This window comes from Lepisosteus oculatus, chromosome 1 (assembly GCF_040954835.1).
Source record: "Lepisosteus oculatus isolate fLepOcu1 chromosome 1, fLepOcu1.hap2, whole genome shotgun sequence".
Lineage (NCBI taxonomy): Eukaryota > Metazoa > Chordata > Actinopteri > Semionotiformes > Lepisosteidae > Lepisosteus > Lepisosteus oculatus.
Genome location: NC_090696.1, coordinates 64,628,348 through 64,638,992, shown reverse-complemented (window position 1 = coordinate 64,638,992; position 10,645 = coordinate 64,628,348). Strand labels below are relative to the sequence as shown.

General features: G+C 35.5%; 2 pseudogenes; one reads left to right on the top strand and one right to left on the bottom strand.

Moving 5' to 3' along the window:
- Positions 1–1,539: 1,539 nt before the first annotated feature.
- LOC138241212 (uncharacterized) lies at positions 1,540–2,203 on the top strand (annotated as a pseudogene).
- Positions 2,204–4,649: 2,446 nt separating this feature from the next.
- Positions 4,650–4,773, bottom strand: LOC138241451 (U1 spliceosomal RNA; annotated as a pseudogene).
- Between the last annotated feature and the right edge of the window lie 5,872 nt (positions 4,774–10,645).

Below are 10,645 nucleotides of genomic sequence, written 5' to 3'. Positions count from 1 at the left end.
ATTGTATAATTGGCACATTACAATAGGTAGGAATGGCACAATTCAACAGAATTTTTACAATCATAGTTTTGAATCTAAGTGGAGAAATTATTCAATGTCCTTCTTGCTAGTAATGTTCTTACATTATGACTCACCCTGGATCATCTTCACATTGATTTTCTTTGAAGACAGCAATTTCATCACTAATATAAATATAATATTATATAATATAAAATATATTGTCCCTTGTATTCTATGTTATATTTATAGAATATACATTTTTCACATTATCAATACAGGAGAAGAGATTATGCAGAGTTAATGCAATAATGATATAAAATTAGATCATTCTGAAGGTTTGTATGATTGAATGACTACCTGTATCTTCTGCACATACAGTACTAGGCTTCTTTGCATACGAGGCTTCTCTGGTCATTCTGATACAGAAAGTAACCTCACACCATAATTAGTGAAAGCAGGAAATATTTCATTTCCCAAATCAGGAGGCTTGTAAAAGCCAATGTTTCTTTTATCTGTGGAATGCCAGATATAACCATGTACAGTATATTTACAGATGAACTGCTGGCTAAATGTTTCAAAATAATAAAGAATGTCACCTGGAGATAATGCTGAGATAATTCAGAGATGAGGTAATATTATTAGTATGTACTAGTAATACTATACAAGTAATACCATAGTAGTATAACTAATTTTATTATGCTAGTATGAAAAAAGTAATCATTTTTTCACAGTCACATTTTTCCTTGAGATGTTGTAAGATGAGAATTAAAGAAAGCCAAGTGACAGCCATGGAATAATTAACTTATCTTGAGCAAGATCCCCATGTTAAAAAGTAGTAATAGGAAATGTCACTAAAGAAAAATAGTTTTGTTTTCTTGCCTTTTCTAAGTAACATTCTATCAATGAAACAAACTCTCCAAGGACTGTGACTGTGTTCATTATGTTAAACAGCCAGTATGAATAACCATCATATGTAAAGATGTGATATTAAGAATTTCTCAATTCTTTTTTTCTTCACATTTTGTCCCAAAGCCTATGTATAAAGAAAATTAATGCGCAGTCATCTATTTTTATGTTTTTACTACTGTTTTTTCTCTTTTACATCTTTACCATTTTTAGAAGTTATTTTCTAATAATTTTTGTTCTAAAGTGATTTAAGTTTTAAAACAGCCCACATGAACTGAAAGCGCACACTGCACCAATTAAAAGTGGGCTATTTGTTTTCATTGAAAACAAGTCTACAGTAGGATATTTCAATCTGAGTACTGATTGCATTTATCAAATACTGCAATCACTGCCATTAGTGCACAAAGCATGTTCTAGTCTAATTAAACAGAATTTTAGTTTAAGAATAGACATTTACTGTGAAGTATGTTCAACATTAGAAATAATCACATTAGTAATGATCACTGAAATAACTTTGCACAGTACAATCCATTGCCCTTGAAGATGATGGATTCCAAATATTTAGGATAGTTGACTATAATAAATAAATATTAAATATAAAAATATAATAATAAAACGTGACACGGCCTCAAACAACAAGTACAGGAGTGGAAGACACGCCTTGAACGATTCGGGATGAAATTGAACATCAAGAAGACGGAGTACCTGGAATGCGGTGATCAAACCGATGGCACAATCGCAGCTGGTGGGGTCCAACTGAACAAAGTGACACAGTTCAAGTACCTAGGTTCATGTGTCAACTCCAACTGCACTACCATCCAAGACGCCATGACGCTAGTCAGCGGCGCTTGGATGAAATGGCGGCAGGTCACTGGAGTACTACGCGACAAGAAGATCCCTTTACGCCTAAAATCCAAAGTCTACCGCTCAGTGGTCAGACCAGTGGCCCTATATGGAATTGAATACTGGCCAACGACAAAGAAACATGAACAGGCACTCCATACGATGGAAATGAAGATGCTGCGATGGACCCTCGGCTTGACAAGACTAGACCATGTCATGAATGAAGGGGTGCCCCAGTCACTAAGTTGATGAGGGAATCCCGCCTGCGATTGTTTGGACACGTGCTCCGCAGAAATGACACATCAATGGCAAAGATCGCCGGCCCCGTGGACGACCATTTACGCGCTGGCTGGATCGGCTGAAAGACGACATGCGCCTCACAAAAGTCACCTGCCGAGATGCCGCAGACCGTATGAAGTGGAAAAATCGTTGCAAACAAGCAGACCCCACATAAGTGGGAAAATGCGAAGAAGAAGAGACTATAATAAATGTGATTGCTTTTGGCAGCTTGCAGAAAAAAAAACAGGTTTTGTAAATAAATGATATGATTAAAATCCTTTGTGTTAAAGTTTACATATAACTGTAAGCAGATTGAAAATAAAGATACTTAAACATTTTTTTATGAAGTGAGAGCATCCGTGTGCTGAAAATCAGTTGTGCAATTTCAGAAAACCCCTAAAATGTCATTAAACTTCTTCAAGAAACATTTAACATTTTGCCTTCTAATCAAAACAACATTCCTTTACAGAACAGTTAATGTAAATAGAAGACATTAAATGTACTGGTGTAAATACTGGTGGACACAATGTACTGATAATAATTTGCCAATACATGAAATATTTCTGAAATAAATTAAAAGCTATAAATAATGAAAAGAGTAATTTCAATGCAAAGTGATATATTTCCCAGCATTCCATCTGCCCATGCTATAATATTAATAATAATAATACAAATAATAATAATAACCAAGTGGAACTTGGAAACTGGAAATTTGAGTGTGACATAAAGGCATGACTGAAGTTTAGATTATTCCACTTGCTGAAAATGTTTCTCCCTGAAATCCCTTCACCGATGTTCAGTTTAGAGTGTTTTATCCAGTCGAATTAAAGATAATTTGTGATGGCTAATCCAATCTGTTCAACAACATATAAAGCAGATCTCCTGAGATTCATGGAACCAACATGTACAGTATATTATACACTTTAGATTTTGAAGTTCAATATTTTTTATTATTTATTTGTGTTCTTTTGTTCTCTCATCAATAATCCAGCTGTTGGAATGCATTTTCAAGTGGATTTCTCTGCATAAGAGAATGTATAGTTACTGTAGATCTGAAAGTGATTTTCTTTTGTAATAATAGCACTGGGTTTTTGGTTTTGCCGCTCTGGAACTTCATGACTGCTGGGTGTTATTTTGCATTTTAGGGCTTCTGTTAATTTCCTGGTTAAAAATCACAGAATATAAACTTTTGCTTTTGGTCAGGTAATGACGGTCATGGGAGAATTACAGACTGTCGATTTTCTTGTTGGATGGTCTGATTTTGTGTTGATTTTTCATAAATTAAATTTGTACTTATTGTTCAATCATATGGAAGCCCACTATTAAAATAATATGTTATAAAAGGCATATTACTGTCAGGGAGAGTTCTTTCCGGACCCTGTGCAGACAAAACGATCCAGGGTTGAGTGAGAAAACATGAGGAAAAAAGGCATGCAGGACACTGGGGGGGCGTGTCCATGGAGTGCTGGTGGTCGGGGGGAGGTTTTGCCGAGGCAAACGATCCTGGGATGAGACAAACGGGAAATCCAAAAACAGGTTAAAAGTCCAAGGCCAGGTGATCCATCTGAGACAGACGATTAAAATCCAGAACCGGGTTGGGACCGGCAGGAGGCACGGGAACGGGAACAAGATACTGAAACTAAAAGCATAACGAAGCCAGGCGCATCCAGGTCCCGGGCTAACATAATGCGGGAACCAATTCAGAGCCCGGATTAGCGTCAGCGTCTGGCTTTTAAGGGGGAACTGAAAAGGGGCTGGAACAGGGAACAGGTGCGGGAGATTAAACTAACAAGGAAGGGCTGGAGTGCCCTTAAGTGGAGGGGTTGCGATCCTGACAATTACGTGGAGAAGTGCACACCCCTTTCTTGACTTATGCAAGTTCTGTCCTGCAAGTCTTTACACAACCTAAATTTACTGCAAGTTAGTCTTAGCATGAACACATGCAGAGAATTACTGTTCATGAGATTGCAGTGAACCTCCAATATTGTATCTAGCTGTGATGGTGAGTGAGAAGGTGAGAAATGCAGGCTCAACAGGGTTTGTTGCCTTTTGGTGGTTAACATGTTTGTATGCTAATCATGGTGGGGGGAAGAGAGCAAGTGATAAATAAATAAACTAATTAATTCATTGCTTACACTTATAAAGCGCTTTTCTGGACACTCCACTCAAAGCGCTTTACAGGTAATGGGGACTCCCCTCCACCACCACCAGGGGGATGCTGCACATTGATGGTGGTGGAGGGGAGACCCCATTACCTGTAAAGCGCTTTAAGTGGAGTGTCCAGAAAAGTGCTATATAAGTGTAAGCAATTATTATTAATTATTATTATTAATGTGCAGCATCCACCTGGATGATGTGATGGCAGCCATAGTGCACCAGAACACTCACGATATCAGCTGTTAGTGGGGAGGAGAATAGAGTAATAAAGCCAATTCATACAGTACATGGGGATTATCAGGAGGGCATGATTGGTAAGGGCCAATGGGAAGTTTAGCAAGGACACAGGACAACTCTTTTCAAGAGTAGAAGAGTAGAGTTGTACCTAGTGATCCAGGTGAAAACTGCACATTGGTTGTGGTGGAGGGGAGTCCCCATTACCTGTAAAGCGCTTTGAGTGGAGTGTCCAGAAAAGCGCTACATCATCACTATGATCGCAGGGGTCAGCACAGCTGAAGTGCAATGGCCAAGCCTTGCCCTGGGTGAACCTCCTTCTTGATCAAGGTATCTCCCCTGCCAGGTAAGTATCAATGTAGACAATAAAGACAATATAAAGACAATGTAGCAGCAGCTAAGCAGTCCATGAGGTAGAACCCTTCTTAATATAGAGGGAGATACAGTAACTGAAATAACAAATGAGTAAAAACATGATTTAAAACCCAATAAATTAAACAAATTAAACATCATAAATAGCATTCACTTAATCATACACACTATAGTAAATAATACATTGAACTTTGGAGAGAGAGAATTACTTTTTTTAATGAATTTATAAATACTGCACAGTATTAAAAATCCTGCACATTTCATCACCCTACACAGAACCGTTTAATAATCAAACACAATATAAAATACACATTAAATAATAAAAAAATAAAATTATTTTTGTGCTTTCCTAACATAATTGCCGAACAGATTACTCACACTTTTCAGTGTAAATATGAAATAACATGCATTTCTATACATGCACAAAAACAATGCAAAACTAAAGTTTTAGAATGGAAATTCTGCAAATACTTTCTTTAACATAGTTCTGGGAATCGTTTATTAATGCTATTCATAATGAATAGAAATATAAAATGAACTACTGTAGTTCATTATTTACTGTATACTACAATATGTTACTACTGTACTGTACATGTATAATTCGTGGATCTGATTTTGCTCTTAATCTCAACAAAAGAGGCAGTAAGTAGATTTGTCAGCACAAAACTACTATTTTACAGTAAGAAGCTGAGCTTTTGTGCAATAAGAAATCTGAAAAGTGGATTAAAAATCTCAGTAACACTTGAGCAGGATTTCTAATACATAATACAAGGCAGCTCAACTATGATCGTGCTGAATGTGCTACAGTAATATACTGTATGTTACTTGCAAAAACCTGAGACAGGACAAGAGTCTAACTTCAAATGAGGAAATTAGCCCTGACGAGTTATCTCAGATGTTTCTTCACTTCTACATTTTTGAAGCAAGCACAGATTTGACCAAGATCAAGGAATTTGTAAACCTACTCAAATGACCTTAATCAACTCCTAATCTGTTGATCTCAATCAACTCTTGATCTACTCCAAACTGTTAATGTTTGGATGCTCCTATAACTTCAGTAGGAGTTAAAAATACAGCTTCAATCTACATGTATGCAGACGATCTTTAATACTAAACTCTGCATGGTAAAATATCTATTTTCAAAGAGGTAAAAAAAATGATTCTTCTTAATAAAGACAAAACCCAAAAGAATGTTATAAGATATTTGCAAAAATGCAGAATGATCTCATCTATATTCTTTATTGAATTAGATGGAGACATACAGTAAATGTGTCGGTTTCACATAATACGTCATGACCAGACATACATTTGAAGTATTGGTTTGCTTGCTACTGTATATCATTTGACACCTTTCATATTGTGCATCAGGCATCTCTCCATGTTTTCTGTAGGTGCAGAGAAGACTTTTGTCTGAAACTATCGACAAACTGTTCTAGGCCTCTTTGGTTTAGGACATTTATATGCAAGCTGAATCAATGTTATAATTCATTATGTACTCTGCAGAAGTACCTAACAGTCTTATACTGTATATTAGCACTACTATTGTTTGTTCTTTAGTATGAATATTGGCAGAGGCTATTACATAAAATATCATCCTTAGCTCCAGTAACACACGAGAGCTTAAACATCATGCCGATGATATTCTGCCTCATCTTTCTGATTATTCTAGTAACATTGGTAGACTCTATAGATATTGTGACACCTAATGGCTGGGATAACATAGTAAATGGCCTTTTAATAGGCTTGTCCCAGGAAAACAGCCATCACACACAGCCATATGATACAAAAGAAGTATTCCGTACTTATAACATGAGGGAAAATGAAAACATTACAAAATAAAGCAAAAAGAAAAAACTCCTGATTGAACTTCTAAATAAAATTCTTCCTGTGTCCGTGTCAACAACAAAGCTGTTAAGTTGCCCACTGTTTTCCACAAAACACACTTTCAAAAATCTATAATTATACAATTCAAAACTCATACAATTTCAGGTTCCCATAATCCATGGTCACATCAACAAAATGTGACATTTCTCACACGATCAGTTGGCTGGCATGTACAGCATGTAGCTGAGAATTTCTTCTCTCTCAACAGATAACAGATAATTGATAGAAATTTGAAGAATCTACTTCCTGGTTTTTAAACTGTCAGCTGATTAATTGGCTTCTCCCAGCTGGACAGCTGGCTGAAGGCAGCAGGACATTCTCAACAGCCTACACCATAGAATTACCTCTGTAAAAACAAAAATAATTCCTAACTTTGTTTCTTACCTACAGCAAAAATATTGTGGCCACAGGAAAATGACCATATTATGAAAGGTGACAGCCATTAAATGTGGAGATATAAGAAACAGATGCCAAGTTACAAGAAACATTTGGGAAACGTGACTCAGAAGGAGCCAGACTAGGTTCAACAAGTAAAGTGAACCAATCTTTATGATATTGCTCCTTTTAGTGCTTTTCTTATATCAATTTTAAATTATTTCTATTTTAGTATACACTGCCTGGGTGGTCAATCGATATACTTTATACACTATATTTAAAACATAGTAAAACACACCCATTGCAGAAAACAAAATGAATTACAAATGGATTTATAATAATAAGTAAAATTGTTTCTGAAAAGGTTCAATACTATTTGTAGCAGCTTGACAGAAAACAGAAATGCATAATGTGTTCTACATTTTAATATAAATGTTGGTAACACATTCTACCAAGAATTCAAAGCCCAAGCTGTTAGAGACAGTCTCAACAGCACAAATAAATATACTTTCAGAAGAAGTACATATAATAATATTTTATATACACTACATGCATAGTGCCTTGCAAATTATTCAAATAAACTTAAATAGGATGCATAAGTATTCAGACCTGTGAACTCAATACTTGATGGAAGCACCTACAGTATGGCAGGCATTAGAGATGAAAGTAATTTTAGTAGAGTCTGTACCAGCTTTGCAGAACAGTTTGTGCAATTTTTGCCAATTCACTTTGGCAGATTTGCTCATGCTCTCTAAAGTTGCTAATGCACAGCAGTTCCAAGGATTTCCACACATTCTCATTAAGATTTTAGACAGGACTTTGACTAGGACACTAAAGAACATTCACATTCTTATTTTAAGCCACTCCATTTGTAGCTTTGGGCTTGTGCTTTGGTGACTTTTTGTCCAGTTTTAGGTCTGAAGAAGGTTTTCAGATTTTACCGGTACTTTACTCCATTTATGTTACCATCAGTATCACAGGATACCCAGTCCCTACTGATGAGAAGCAGAATTTTAACATGAGTGCATCATCATTATGTTCAAAAGTAGGGATGATATTGACTGAGTGATGCACTGTGTTAGGTTTGCGTCAAATTCAAAACTTTTGGCCAACGAGATCCAAGTTTGTCTTGTCTGACCACAAAACCTTTTGCTACAGACTTGCAGTATAATTTAAATGCTCTGTTGCAAACTGCAAATTGGATTTCAAATTAGATTTCCACTTTGCTATACAGGCCAATGTTTTGGAGTGATGGGGATATTGTTGACTCATGTACATTTTCTCCTATTGTAACAATTGATCTCTATATTTGTTTTAAAATTTCCATTGGCCTCACAGTTGAATTCCTAATCAGTTTCAACCTTACATGCCTGACTCTAGTGTCCAGGTGCAGTCCATGTTTTAATAATCAACTTTACTGTGCTCAAAGAGAAATTAAGAAAGTTTTATACCCTCTCTTCTCCTGATCTGTGCCATTATACAACTTCACTACTGAGTTAATTTAAGTTTCTTGGTCTTCGCAGCTGAATCATATCAATAGTTGCATACAGGTGACCCTTTATAAGTTAATCACATTGAACAAAAAGCATGTACTGTGGAGGTACAGTACTTGTGGTAGTGAATACATAATAATTTGATTTGTCTTGTATAAATAATTAGGGACAAACACAACTGGCAAAAAACAAATCAGGTATCCCATTGAAATTGACTGAAATGAGAATGATCAAAGTAATCCTACCTGTTTTAAATGATTTTTCACATTTAAAAAAACATTCTAATAAGCGATGAAAAAGTTACTCTGGGCTGTTATATTCAGGATCCTTTTTCATTGTAGAAATCTGAAGGTCTGATTGTAGTGCTGGGGTACTTCAGGTTTACCCCAGATAGAGTTTAATTCTACAATACATACCTACTGTACAGTACCACCATGGTGTGAGGAACATGGAGAACAAGCGTAACAAGGAAACACAATCTTTATTTTAATGCTTATGCAAATTTAAATATGATACCTACTGTAGAATTTGAATTTTAAAACTGAGATGAAAAAAATTGTCAGTTTCATATAAAAACTGTATGTTATCCATAAGATAAAGCAACAGTATAGCATTTCTTCAAGGAATTTAAAAACTAGCTAAGTCCCAAGCTGAATTGGTTTACTGCATAAGACAACTTTGCCTTTGTACCACTGGTATTATTAGTGTATATTCATGATTAGATGCTCATAGTGTTGACTTTAGCTCAAAGTGTAATATGCAAATATGTTATATGCAGTATATATACTTAGATAGGAAAATTCACTTTGCAATAGTGGCATGTGTTAGCTTTTTACAGCTTGACTTTTTATTTTCTATTTTAAGGTTCAGTCTCATAAATTCATATAAATTGTGTATATCCAGCCAAGTCTATGCTAGGGTAGTAACATAACGTTGTTGCTTAGGTAATGATCTGCATTAGATCCATAATTGAACACCAGAAAGCTCTGCAGCGAATGGGTTCAATCTAGTTAACATTGATTTTCTTAATGTTAAAAGCACGACAAAAAAATTCTAAAGAGAGATACCCCTGATTCATCCTCTTCCATTTGCTCTGTCTAGCCAGAGCTCCTGATGCAGTGCAGCAAGGAGAATGCGTATTTAATCTGACACCTACTGGGCCATGCTAATGTTTCAGTTTAATCCTAAGTGGATCACTGCTTCTCTCAGAGGAAGGCGTTCAAAATACACATACAAACTTTTGTATTCCTGCAAGGCAGACATATTTTCATGGCCTTTTTATTTATTTTAAAGTCACCGTCTCCTTCATTGATTTTGGATTAAAGTCACTTAACATTTTTCCTGCCTGAAACATTCAACTTCCAGAAAATTGCTTCCTCACCAAATATCGTACAAATCAGTTTAATAGCAGTAGATGCCATTAAAATGTTTTTTTTTTGTTTGTTTTGTTTTTGATGCAGCTATCAAGAGCAACACATATACATTTAGAAGAATTGACTTGGGGATACTTTGAATATATATTTTTTCTGGGGATATCAATTATATTGAAACAACAAAGTGTAGACATGCACATGCTGTAATGCACATACAGTAAAACACAGTGTTTTAACCTGCCATAGGCAACATCCATTGAATTGATGTGATTGTTTTTTCTAATTGGTCTACATTTTTATAGTCCTTACAAAGCTATTGTGCACTTTAGTTGGCACTGTTCAACATGAAGATAACCCTAAACTGTCTTCAAACTTTACATTTGTCTGTCATGGTACGTATAGACTATAATTCTGCCCAATAAATGGTCACATGCAATTGTTGCTGACAGATCAAGACAGTCAGGCAGATCAAGATTAATTTTAAACCAAGTTTAGTTTTTCAAGGTTTTGATTGTGTTGCCACTTATAAATTTGATATTGCAAAACCAAAGTTTAGATGACAAGAATAAAGCTCAAGGATTTGGTATTACAGAAAAAAAGGAAAAAAGTATTTTTTCCAATATTTTAAACATTTGTACTGTATAAAGCATGAAGGAATTGTATTTGAGCTACAGTTTGTTTTTTTAATGTACTGTATTATATCTGTACAAATTGAGCTTCTTCTGTCTC